Here is a 12,852-nt window from a genome sequence, read left to right as displayed (position 1 = left end):
GCATACTAAATGCCAGAGCTTACGACCCATTAATTGGAATAAGTATGAATGAAATGAGATAAATTTTAATGACCGGCATTCTTTCGAAAGTTATATATTCTGTTAATATTGTCTAAAGAGGGTTTTCCAAGGTATGCGGTCGGTTTGAAGTTCTTAAATATTTCGATTTTGTGGCCTTGATTGCTCCGGTGTTCATTTAGTAGGTGGTTTGCCGCGAAAAGTGATCAGCACCGCAGGCATTTGCTTTTGGGCTTCCCTGTCAAGAGGAAGTCATAGGTCAAGAGAGTGTACCTAATGTGAAGCTGTATAACAGTAGATGTTTGGCTGGGAGTGGTGTTTTTTTGACGTAACCAACCCATTTCCAGAAATCCTGTTTTATTACTTTTCACTTGGACTTAAGTGAGCGGAATTCCTTCGATGCCGACAAAAAAATCAACGGCTGTTTATTTAGAGCAGCTATAACCAATACCAATGTATACAATTTTTGCAAATGCGGTGGTTCGGTGTAAAAGCTTATTATTGGCACTGTTTGCGGTTGTATCGGGTGTTTTTTAAGAGCTGGAAAACTTAAAGTGATAATACAAAATATTGAGAGAATATTGTTGGAATTAATTCTTTTTATTATAATCTGGTATTTGATATCTGACATATACCTGCCGACGCTATGAGTTACTTGGTCCATTTGATCAGTCTAATTTTTGACTACTGTTTTCCAATAAATCTAATTAATAAATCTAAATGAGCCCAATCAGGAAAAACGCAAACGACGGTCATTTGGGTCAGGCACTCGAAGTATAACCAAATAAAAAGGCCATACATTTAGTTTGGAAAATTACTTTAGACTGAATCTTTTAGTTCGGTTTAGTTGCGCCTAGCGAAATTGAGAGCCATTGTGTGGACGTTATGAAGTTCGGAACGTTGTTTTTAGCCACTCTTGGTTCACTCGAACTTTGTGAGACGGTGCCGAGTCCTGTTGAAACGTCCATGCTTGTCTGCCCCAGGCTTCAAAGCAACCTTCACAATACTTCCCCGATTATATTTCGCTTTAACCTTGCGTCAGACTCGATGAAAACGATTGGAGAGCGACTATCTGCGGTTACAGCGGCCCAAACCATTACCTGTGGCGGGTGCTGCCGCCTGGTGGCCAATCGATAATTCAAATCCTCGTATAAACGATCGGCCAAATAAATACTTTCGTTTTGGGAGCTTACAAATAACACAAGAAAACACAATGTTCGAACACTGACCGCTTTTGGCCAAGCGAAGCAACTCTTTCGCTCTCTCAAGTCTCTGTCAGGTTGCTGCTTTTGGATCTTGTAAGGCTAGACTTTGAAATCATTTTTCAGTATGCGGCGGATGCTACGGTCAGATATTTTCAGTTCTTTTGCCATTTGTTTGGCACTTCGTCGGGGATTTCGCTCAAGTCGCTTCTTCCCTTTTTGAACCATTTCACGTGACGTTGCAGCCTTTTGATGACCACTTCCATTACGTTTCGCGATCCTGCCAGTATCATTGTAACGAGCAATGGTACGATAAACCGAAACTTTATTTACTTTAAGGTGCTCGAGCTCACAAACAATCGCTGGTTCTGATTTTCCAGCCAAATATAATGCAATCCCACTATTACGTTTGAAATCCATTACTGATTTTCTTTTTTCGCGTTTACTCTCGGCAAAATGCCTTCGCACACTTGTAAACAATACTCTGGACTGTCATTTAGCCAACTGGCAGACAACTGATGCTGAAATCACAAAAGCTGTTTTCGATCGCGAACTCAAGCGCTGGGCATACTTGATTCAGAGGAATAGAAGAAAACAAAATATTAGATTTATTAGTTGCTAATTTGACGTAAGACAGAAAACGAAGTGGTCGTCCTCGCGTGGTTCGAACCAGTTCAGCCTTAAAAGCCGTGCGAAAAAAACCTGCAGAATTCCCCTTGGAAAGCAGAAAATTATGTCCGGGGAAATTAATATATCGACCAGATCCATATCAAGACTAATTAGAGATAATCTTCACATGATGATCTCCGGGGCAGAGGTGTACCAGAAGGATGTCTTTGAAGGCGTGGTGGGATATTCCAGTAAGATTCCGCTCCAGCCCGTTAGGAAGAACCAGGCAGTGGCTAAAAGTACCTACAATATTCCTGGTTTCATAACCGCAGAAGATTGGCCGTCTGGAAGTCCAGGTCTGAATACATTTTGCTACACTATATGGTCAGAATTGGAGAACATGGCCTTCGAAAATCTCACAGAAATTTGGAGAGGCTTAAACAATCTTTCGAGCAGCGACGTCAATATCCATGGAAACCGTGCGAGCTGCAAGAGCTGAATGGCCTGTGGATGTAAAACCAAAAGGAGACCATTACATGATTAATAAAACTAACTTCATTAAAAAAAGTATTACAGCATCATATCTATAACGGACTTAACTTGTAACAGAACTTATGGCAGGACTGAGTATGTGTATATATAATTGGTGCTCACATCCTTTTTGGGGGCTTGGCCGAGCTCTTTCTCCTATTTGTTGCAAGGGTCTTGATGTTTATCCACAAATGGATGGACCTACAGCTTCAACCCGATCTCGAACGGCAGATATTTTTTATAAGAATTTTTTTTAAGGCAGAAATACACTTGGAAGTTTGCCATTGCCTGCCGATGGGCAAACGCTATTAGAAAAAACTTTTTCTGCATTTTGGTGCTTCACGGAGATTCGAACCTACGTTCTCCGAATAGTAATCATACACCAACCCATTCGACTACGACGGCCGAATCATTACTCTTCAGAAAAAAATATGCACATGTAAGTTCAGACTGGTTGATTCGGATCGAATATTTTTATCTCGCTACCTCCCGTATCCCCAACATTTTGCATAACATGCACTAATTGGTAATTCCTTCAATTAAGTTGCAAATTTCTAAAGAGCAATAGATCAACCGATTGGCGTCCAATGTTTGCCATTTTTTCCCATTTTACCAATAAGAAATTCTGTCTTTCACAGCAGGAGTTCTAAAATGATTTCTGTTCCTGTTCGTATTGCTTACAGCTTTCAATTCCAGTTGTTCTATTTTGATTTTGCGGCCTTTTGTCTTTAAGCGTTGCTTGATTGCCACATTGTTTTGTTGTTTGATTTATTTTGATTTCCCAAATGTGAATATTGCAACGGCAGCAGCGGTAGCAGCTTCCTCAGACAAGAGTCAGAACACTGCTGACAATGCAGAGACAATCATTCCTTTTTCAATCCAACCAGCTCGGTAGCTCACTCAGCATAAGAGTTGACACAAACATAAGCTTATCACTTTTTTCACACCTCCTGCGGCCATTGCTGTTGGGGCAGTAATGTGTCAAGTGGTTGTTTACAATTTAAAGTGTGCACTTTGTCGTCTGCCTACAAGAATTAGAATGAGAAATATTGTGGTAGAAAAGAAGAGAAAAGTTAAATCGAATGTGACGACATAAAAGACGACTTCTGCAATGATTTGTATGCGAGTATTGGCGTTAAATATTCGTATGATTTGTTTTGCGGATACGTCAATGTTCGGTAAAAAATGGGGACTCAAGCCACAGGTTATGCTGTGGATGTACAATGCACTGGTGGTGCCAATTTTAACGAATGGATGCCTGGTCTGGTTGGAAGCTCTTCTGAAGGGCTATAATATCACTAAACTGGGGAGGGTGCAAAGGAATGCATGCATTTGCATCACCGGAGCATGTAAAACGTGCCCCAGCGCTGCTCTGAATGTCGTTTGCACTTACTTCCCATCGACTTTTACGTTATTTCCATCGCAGCTCAAAGTGCCATCAGGTTAAAGCAGGTTGGCCTCTGGAGGCAATCTTTTAAGGGCTATGGTAGCCTTTTCGGGCAATTAATACTATATTATATTTCGCCGAACTTCGAATAGAGAGATCTGCTATCCGCAAATTCAAATTTGAGGGTCGTGCTAGGGCAATCTTTCCTAATAGGCAGTATTGGATCCAGGGGAAAATCCGCACCGAAGCTTGCATCTCTGTCTTCACTGACGGTTCCAAGATGGAATCGGGAGTCAAAGCAGGGGTTTCTCTAAATCAGTCAATTTATTTATTTCCTTGAAACTGCCGAATACTGCTAGTTTTTTTCCGGCAGAAGTCTTTACGAGCCTGCAGGCATGCAAAATGCTTAGGGGACTTGGCAGCGAGGGAGATATTAATCTGCTTGCACATAGTCAAGCCGCGATTAAGGCCCTGACGACGCCATGGTGCAGATCGAAGTTAGTAGACTCCTGTAAGGAGGAGATCAAATCTCTTGGGAGTGCAGGTAACATTTCTCTGACCTGGGTGCCAGGACATAGGAACATAGAAGGACATGAAATTGCTGATGAGCTTGCTAGGAAGGGGACTGAATTGGCGTCAGATACCTCCTACTCAGTCATCGGGATCTCTCTGACAGTTGTTAAAGATGAACTGCACAAATTATTTCTCAGGAAAGCGCAGAAAAGATGGAGGTCCATTTCTTCATGTGCTATTTCGAAAATCCTTTGGCCCCAGTACAATGTACAAAGCACTCAGGAAGTACTTTGGCCTGCTCGCCATTCAATTTCCAAACTCGTAGCTGTGTTTACCGGTCACTAGACGATCGGCACACACGCGAAAAAGCTAGGGATAACATTTTACCCCCATTACAGAAGCTGTGGTCCTTTCAGAGAAGGAAACTGTTGTAAATGTCCGGGATTCGCAGCTAGACGATTAAGGTCACTGGGTGATCCTTTCTTTGACAGCCTAATTTCCATCAATCTTCTCCATTATATCAAGAGCTCTTTATGGCTGTAGATAACTGCCTGCTGAAGGTATCATAATGGTATCAAACCGGCGCTTCAGTGCTACTTGGGGAGTGCCAGACTGGCACTTCAACCATTTCACCTACCTACCTACCTACGTCAATAAGAAGTTGAGTAGTGGCTCATGACACCATAAATACCTGTATATGTCATACGAGGTGTCGAAATTCAATTTGTGAATATAACAAAAGCTAAGTATTAACAATGACACCTCTAAAAAAGTGATTTTCAAAAAACACACATACAAGTAACCAAAACGCTATCAACTTTAAACTTCAACCAAACCTAATTAAGATCTCCTCCATTCTGAATTAGATCTGTGCTCCTTAAAATTATGTTCTCAAACAAAAAATACTGTCCACTTGAATATTTCATTCCAAAAATCTACACGAAGTCGAAAAGAATGACGTTAAATGACTAAATTCAATTATTGTAGAACGGTGGGAAGTACTTAATGCGTAAATTCTTCCCTAAGCCAAATTAAGTTTCAATGGCTGTCAATTTAGACCTGCGATAAATTCCATTCCTTTTCCTTCCATATTTTCTTTTCCACCAATTGAGGACAAACGTATTTAAAAGAGAATCACTGAAACAGCAGATGTTAAATAGAGTTTTAATATAGAAAAGTTTAAAAAAGAATAGAGTTGCAATTTATTTAACTCGTTCTGGTTCACCGCAGGGAAACGCTAAAAAGTAAAATTTAATTTTGTTTCTCTCGTACAATATGTGTGGCTTATTTATGAAATACCTTGAAGCAAAATACCTGAGTCATTGCAAGTAGTCATCATAATTGGTCTGAGGTCAGTTTATTCATAGGATTGTTGAGTGTACAAATTAGTTTGAGATGCGATTTGGTCCATAATTTCAGACGTAAAGTATGAATGGAAAATTGAAAAATTGCTGTGAGATGGCATTTTTCGATAGTATCAGGAGAACCCTGTTTCACACCAGCAAATACTTCAGGTGGATCTATCGAATTTTTCTTACGCCATTTGGGTGGGACAAGCAATTCATGCATACTTTTTAACGCAGCTATAAGAGCTTCAACAATTTTTCTTCATTAAGCGTGCTATGTTAAGAAAAGCTCATATCAATTTTCTTTGTCATAAACAAAATGGCGCAATTTAGATTTGACTCCTCTCATTGGACGATGGTCATCAGTTTTTGCTACGGTATCTACTGCTCTCTTGGCGGCCGCCGTAGCCGAATGGGTTGGTGCGTGACTACCATTCGGAATTCACAGAGAGAACGTTGGTTCGAATCTCGGTGAAACACCAAAATTAAGAAAAACATTTTTCTAATAGCGGTCACCCCTCGGCAGGCAATGGCAAACCTCTGAGTGTATTTCTGCCATGAAAAAGCTCCTCATGAAAATATCTGCCGTTCGGAGTCGGCTTGACACATAGAAGGAGCAGCTCTGCCAAACACCCAAAAAGGGTGTAAGCGCCTATATATATGTATATGTAATGAATGTTTTGCTCTTCATAGCACACTGGCAGATGACTTGGCAAACCAAACATTTTGTAGGGCACTTCTCCAACATTTTTAACTTAGAGGCACCTGAGACTCCTCCTCTCTTCGTTACAGTATAGGTAAAACTCAGCGTCCGAAATCTATTTAAAGTCTGCTTTGACGTATGTTTCATTGTCATAATTATGAATATCTTGACTGTATAAATTTCGCACACGTCACTCTTGCACACTTCTTGGACGTATTCTTTCGACACACGGGCCTGTTTTGCAGCATTTCGAAGTGAAAGGTCAGCGTTTTCGAAATTATGACAGCATTCTTTGCCTTTTTTCCGACGCAATCGAATCGAATGGTTCCGGAATGTTTTGTTCTCCGAATATCTCAACGCAGTCGACGTTTAAATCAGCGTCTGAAAGAACATCTGCTAAATCAATTTCCATGTGTTCCATGTTTCCATATGTTTTTGATTTCTTGCGCAAGCTCTATGTATTTTTCAATTTTTTCTGTATATTTGCTGTGTATATTAACGTCATTAGGGACACTTATTTCAATTAACTGTGTGCTTTTTTCTTTCTTATCTATTATTGTTATATCTGGTCTATTGCATATTATTGTCTTATCAGTGTATATGATTCTGTCCCAGTATAGTTTAAAGTCTTCGTTTTCTAGTATGGTTTCAGGTGTATATTCATAACATGGTGCTGTGTCATTGGTTAAGTTGAGAAATGTGGCTATTTCCTTGTGGATGATTTTGGCTACTGTATTGTGTCTTTGTGTGTATTTTGTCCCAGCGAGGATTGGGCATCCTGCTGTTATATGGTCTATAGTTTATGTATATATGTTACATTTACGGCATCTGTCGGATGTTATGGTTCAATCTTTTATTACGTATTTTCTGTAGTTTTTTGTGGCTATGATGTGGTCCTGTATTCCAATGATGAATTTTTCTGTTTCTGCTTGTAGATCTCCTTTTCTTACCCACGTATATGTGTTTTGCTGATCTATGTTGACATTGTTAACTATATGTGGATGTTTTCCGTGTATTCACTGATTACTGGAAAAAAAATGCAGTAAAAATTTTTTTTTCTGATTACTGGAAAAAAATTGCAGTAAATATATTTTTTACTTGTTAATAAAAGAAATTGCACTAAAAGTATTGGTGTTATAATTTGATTTGCATTATCAGTAAAATATTTACTATTTATTGGTAGCCAATATAGATGCAATCTCATTTATGTACTCAATAAATATGATCAGTTTTGCCTCAAAGGAACTAATTAAATACAAAAGAGTCAAAACTTAAAATCGAAAATATTCAGCAAAGGCTGAAATAAAAATAATATAAAAGTATTTAATAGTATGAACGGATTGAGATCATTTATAAAGAAAGTCCATCTTGCGTGAAACATAATTTTAAAACAAATTTGGATTGTGACTTTAGATATGAATTATGAATTCATACACAGAAAACCAAGGTTGAAAAACTTGAGTTGCGACTCTTTGTATTTCGTGTACGATATAACAAAATCATCACCTCATAACTGTTACAGCCGTACAATCCAAACAAAAGAATTGTGTGAAGAAGCAGAGAATTGAGAAGTACTTCCTGATTCAGCCTGGGATGCTGTTATTGCCGCTATTTCTGTGACTGACTTTAAAACATAAATTGAGAAGTAGAGCTCTCTCTTGAGAGCTTAAATTAGGCTTATATTTACTTAAATATATATTAGCACACAGTGTAGTTCCACTGACTCGGGACATTATCTTCAGGCAACTCTTTTATACGTGTCCGAACGAGATGAAACAACAAGTTGTCTAAATAAGCATTGGGCTACGTGTATTAAAGGGCAAAAACTCAGCGATGCAAATTGCTTTTGTGCTTGTTTCAAAAAAAAGGTAAAAGCGAATAACAAGTATAAGAAAATGTTAGTATTTTAAGAAATAATTCATTGGATTTAGTGGTTGGGTATTGATTTGTAACTACCAGTAACTAATTTCAAAAAAGAGTAAATATTTTACTGCTAGTACAAATGAAATTACATTATCAGTATTTTTACTGCAATTTCTTTCCGTAATCAGTAAAAAAATATTTCTACTGAAATTTGAATCCAGTAATCGTAAAAAAATATTTCAGTAATCAGTAAAAGTTTACTGGTAGTGCAAATTAAATTTCATTGTCAGTAAAGTTTTACTGATTATTGGTATTTGTAATGCAGTAAATACCTATATAATGCAGTGTGTCTATCTATGATATTATGCGCAGAGGTGTAACTTTAAACACTTACCAATTCAACGATTTTTCTTGTTTTGATTTCACTGCGCCAGTAACATTATTTTTGAAAATGATGATCGATATTGCACGCATTTTTATTGGCAAAATATGAAAAATAACGGGTAACACTTTTAGCATACAACATTTATACTAAATACATTGTTTTTTCAATATAGGTAGTATAGCTTTCATACCAGTGCCCGGAAAGGGTTAAAAATAAGAATTGAATAAGTAAATTATAGAATATGCGGTCTGCTTCTGGAGAGGTGGGCCTCAATGCAGCCAGCTCTGGGCAAGTATACAAACTTGTATGACCGCTTGAGGATGCTTCTAAGGTTAACAAAGTCTCAGCTCCGAAATTTGTGGTTACTCTTGCAAGAGATTGTCTGCGACGTATTAATGTTGAGAGGCTCGGCATTACTTCGGGTAATTTTTGCCATAGCTGTATGTGGGATGAGGTATAATCATATCAGCACCTTTTCGTTAGCTGTAGGTGTGGCGGACTAATGTTAGGCATCTTGGCGCTCATTTCATTGCCATGGTTGCTGATATAACAGGCCTTGATATTACATATGCGATTAACACAGCCGACAGCCGTAATTCAGTTGCATTAGGCCGTCATCCATATATTGAATAACATAAACATTTGTGGTAAGATTTTAGACGGTAATCGAGAAGTCAACCAGAATTTGACAAATTGCCTGCACAATAACTGCAGCACTCAAAAATATGATGTGGCTGTGCTGCGAAACCAACAATTTTCTGAATACAATTTTGACTTTGCTTTGCTGCGCACATTTGAACAGCCGAAGCTGCAGCACATTGCAAATAAAATTATCGCTTAGCATCAACTGCACTATTTAAAACAGCACAACACATTTTAAAATTTTCACTCGTATGAATATATTGTGGCTTTAGAGGCGGAGAAATGACAGCACAGGACGGAGAAACTCTAAAAAAATTGAGTGCAGTAACTCGAACCCTAAAACTCTTTAAAACTATGAGATTTACTACCTGCTGGGCCTAAACAACATCTGTGGCAAGAGTACCCCAGGTACACTACAAGTAGCACTTACATGCCGTTTTGATACCATAATGTGGACCACTACCTGTGAAAGGATTAAGGGAGGAGATAAAACCGTCTACAGCCATCCAGTGCTGTTGATGTAGCGGAGGAGAGAAAAGGGATCTAGGCTGGAGAATTTCATCAAGTCATCCCCAAAGGGGACGCTGAGGAATCTCAAGCGCCTAGCCGCCAGAGCCGGACATTTGCAGAGAAAGTGTTCCACAGTTTCTTTCTCTGCAGGATCCCCACAGCTTCTGCAATGGGGGTTGTACGGAATTCCAAGCTTCTCCGCATGAGTGCCGACCACCCAGTGACCAGTAATCACCGCAATGAGTTTGGAAATTGAATGGCGGGGGGTTCCCATCACCTTAATCGTTCTGTTTATATCGTATTGAGGCCACAGTGCTTTTGAAATGGCACACGATGAGACAGACCTCCATCTGTCCTGCGCTTTTCTTAGAAAGAAGTTGTGTAGTTTCCCTTTAACGACGGCCAAGGGGATACCGATGTCTGAGAAGGGGGCAGCTGGATCCGGTTCTGCCGCCCCCTTCCTGGCAAGCTCATCGGCAATTTCATTTCCTTCTATATTCCTGTGCCCAGGAACCCAGATGAGGGAAATGTTTCCTGCACGTCCGAGACGTTTAAGTTCCTCCTTACAGGAGTTCACGAGAAGAGAGCTGCAATACGGCGACGACAGTGCCTTGATTGCAGCTTGGCTATAGGAAAAAATATTAATGTCTCCCTCCCAACAGCGGTCCCGAAGCACTTTGCATGCCTGCAGGATTGCGAAGACCTCTGCTTGAAAAACGCCGCCTGTCTCCGGCAGTTTAAAGGAGACCGAGATGTTGGCTGATTTAGAGTAGACCCTCGCTCCCACTCCAGACTCCATTTTGGATCCGTCAGGGAAAACAGATGCATCTATATCCGCACCAACTCTCCCCTCTTTCCAGTCTTGCCTGCTCGGAAAGATAGCCCTAGCACAACCCTCAAAGCACAGTTTGCGGATGGAGAGGTCGGTGCGAATATCAGAGAAGGAAGAGGAGATCTGCTTCAAGATGCTGCTATGTCCTACAGGAAGTTGTTTCCAAAGGCCAAACTCCTTCAGCTTAATAGCATTCTGAGCAGCAATGTATTTAACCTGCAGATCCACAGGAATTAAGTGGAGAATAACGTTGAGGGCAGCGGTGGGACATGTTCTACAGGCACCAGTGATGCCAACACATGCAGTTCTCTGCACTCTCTCTAATTTAGTGGAGTTGTAGCCCTTCTGAAGAGCTACCCACCAAACTAGGCAACCGTATGTATAAATTGGCAGAACCACTAAGTTGTACATCCAAAGTATGACACGTGGCTTGAGACCCCATTTTTTGCCGAACATAGATTTACAGGCGTAGAAGGCTATATTGGCCTTCTTAACTCGATGTTCTATGTGCAGCTTCCAGTGGAGCTTGGGGTCAAGTATTACACCAAGATACTTGACTTCCGATGAATGTGGTAATCTTGTAACTTAAAAATAAGACATTAGCACTTATGATGGCGAATCCTTCGGGAAGCAAAAGTTACAGCAAACCGTTTGCTTTTTCTAAATTACCGTGTTGTAACATTCTTCGTAGGAAAGCGGCAGCACAGCTTTGGTTTCGCTTTTGTATTGCTTTGCTTTCACTGTGACAGCTTCAATTTTTGCAGCCCAAAGTATAGCCACAGCAAATGAAATAAAATAGCATCGAAGCAATTCAGTAGCAACGAAGCTGTGCCGTAAAATCATTCTTTCCATTTCAATGATACCTACCTAGTCCAGCGAATAAAACTTTATTTTTCTATGTGAATTCCTGCATGTACGATCCAGTATTACAATTTTTTATTATTGTTCCAAACGCGAACACCAATAATTAGCTTGTACACCTTGTTTAAGATAAACAATTTAGTTTCTTTAATTATAAGCAGGAACCTGACTCCTGACATTAACTGGATCTTAATAAAGATATAACCCAGTCTATTCAAAACCATTTCATCATTATTGTTATCATTAGCAACTGCCGTCATATCGTGGCGGGCAAAATGAGTACCACCATCAGTAGAATCATAAACGACACATCATCAACCTAGTGCCAGATTTCTCATCATCGTCAGTGCCATTAACATAATTTAAGTGAAAGCCATTGTGGCAATCCTTTCGTTACCCATTATATCCACACCAACTCTCCCCCCGCACCAACCACATGTATCACTTGCAACGCCAACATCGTTCAGTGCTTTTCAGTGTTTCATATACGAGTCCATACAAGTATGTATGTATGTAACTTATACGAGTAGGTATGGATGTTGTATAAATACTAAGGTGCGTCGTGCCGCTGCACGAGAGTGTTGGTGACAAGCATCATTTAACTTCTTTACAATGCATTTGTATTTTGTTCGCTTTAAAGAGAAGCAACAGCTGCAATTCATTTAAGTGAAAATGGCGCTGGGGTAATTTATCTCCCACGCCGCGACTATGGATGTCGCTTGCTGCAAACTCTGTGTTTCGTGTGGCATGCTTCGGTTTCATGTGCTTCTCACATAGGATACGAAGAAGAAATGATGCAACGCAATTGACGTTACTGATGGCTGCTTCGTTGGTTGGTTGAAGCTGATGATGATACATTGCGCTGACCACACGAATGCTGCTGATTGCTTGTCTTTCATTTGAACGGTTGGTTTCTTCGGTTTCTTCGGTTGCAAGGTTACTAGGTAACTTATTGAGGAAGTGCTGGTGTTTTGACAGCACAAATAAATGTGGTGGAGAGGCGAACAATTTTTTTTGCATTGAAAGCATTTAGCAATTGGATGTGGCTGTTCCGCGTGCGCTGTAGAAGACAAATTCTGGTATTTCATTTTGAAATAGTTCGAGCTTCAGCGGTGCTTTGAATTAATTTATCTTTTTGAGACAACTAAATTTTTCTAAGTTGATTGATTTTGTTGCGATGAATCTAAATTCGATAACCGGCATCGGCAAGTAACCTAACGCACAACCATACACATGTACATACTTTGCATGTGAAGACGATTTTTTAAACGATCTATAAATTTTTGCATTTTCTATAATTATAAATTATTTCACAGCTATTTTTGAAGTGAAACTTCTTTAGCGGCGGTTTGATATTTGAGCGAGAATGGAGAGCGAATTGGAAAAAATGTAACGTTTAGAGATTTCGTTACGCGAGAGAGAAAAAAAGATACAACGTAGAAAGAAGGAG

Source organism: Anastrepha ludens, chromosome 3 (genome assembly GCF_028408465.1).
Source record: "Anastrepha ludens isolate Willacy chromosome 3, idAnaLude1.1, whole genome shotgun sequence".
Classification (NCBI taxonomy): domain Eukaryota; kingdom Metazoa; phylum Arthropoda; class Insecta; order Diptera; family Tephritidae; genus Anastrepha; species Anastrepha ludens.
The sequence above is the reverse complement of the archived record's forward strand: the minus strand, read 5'-3'. Positions refer to the sequence as shown.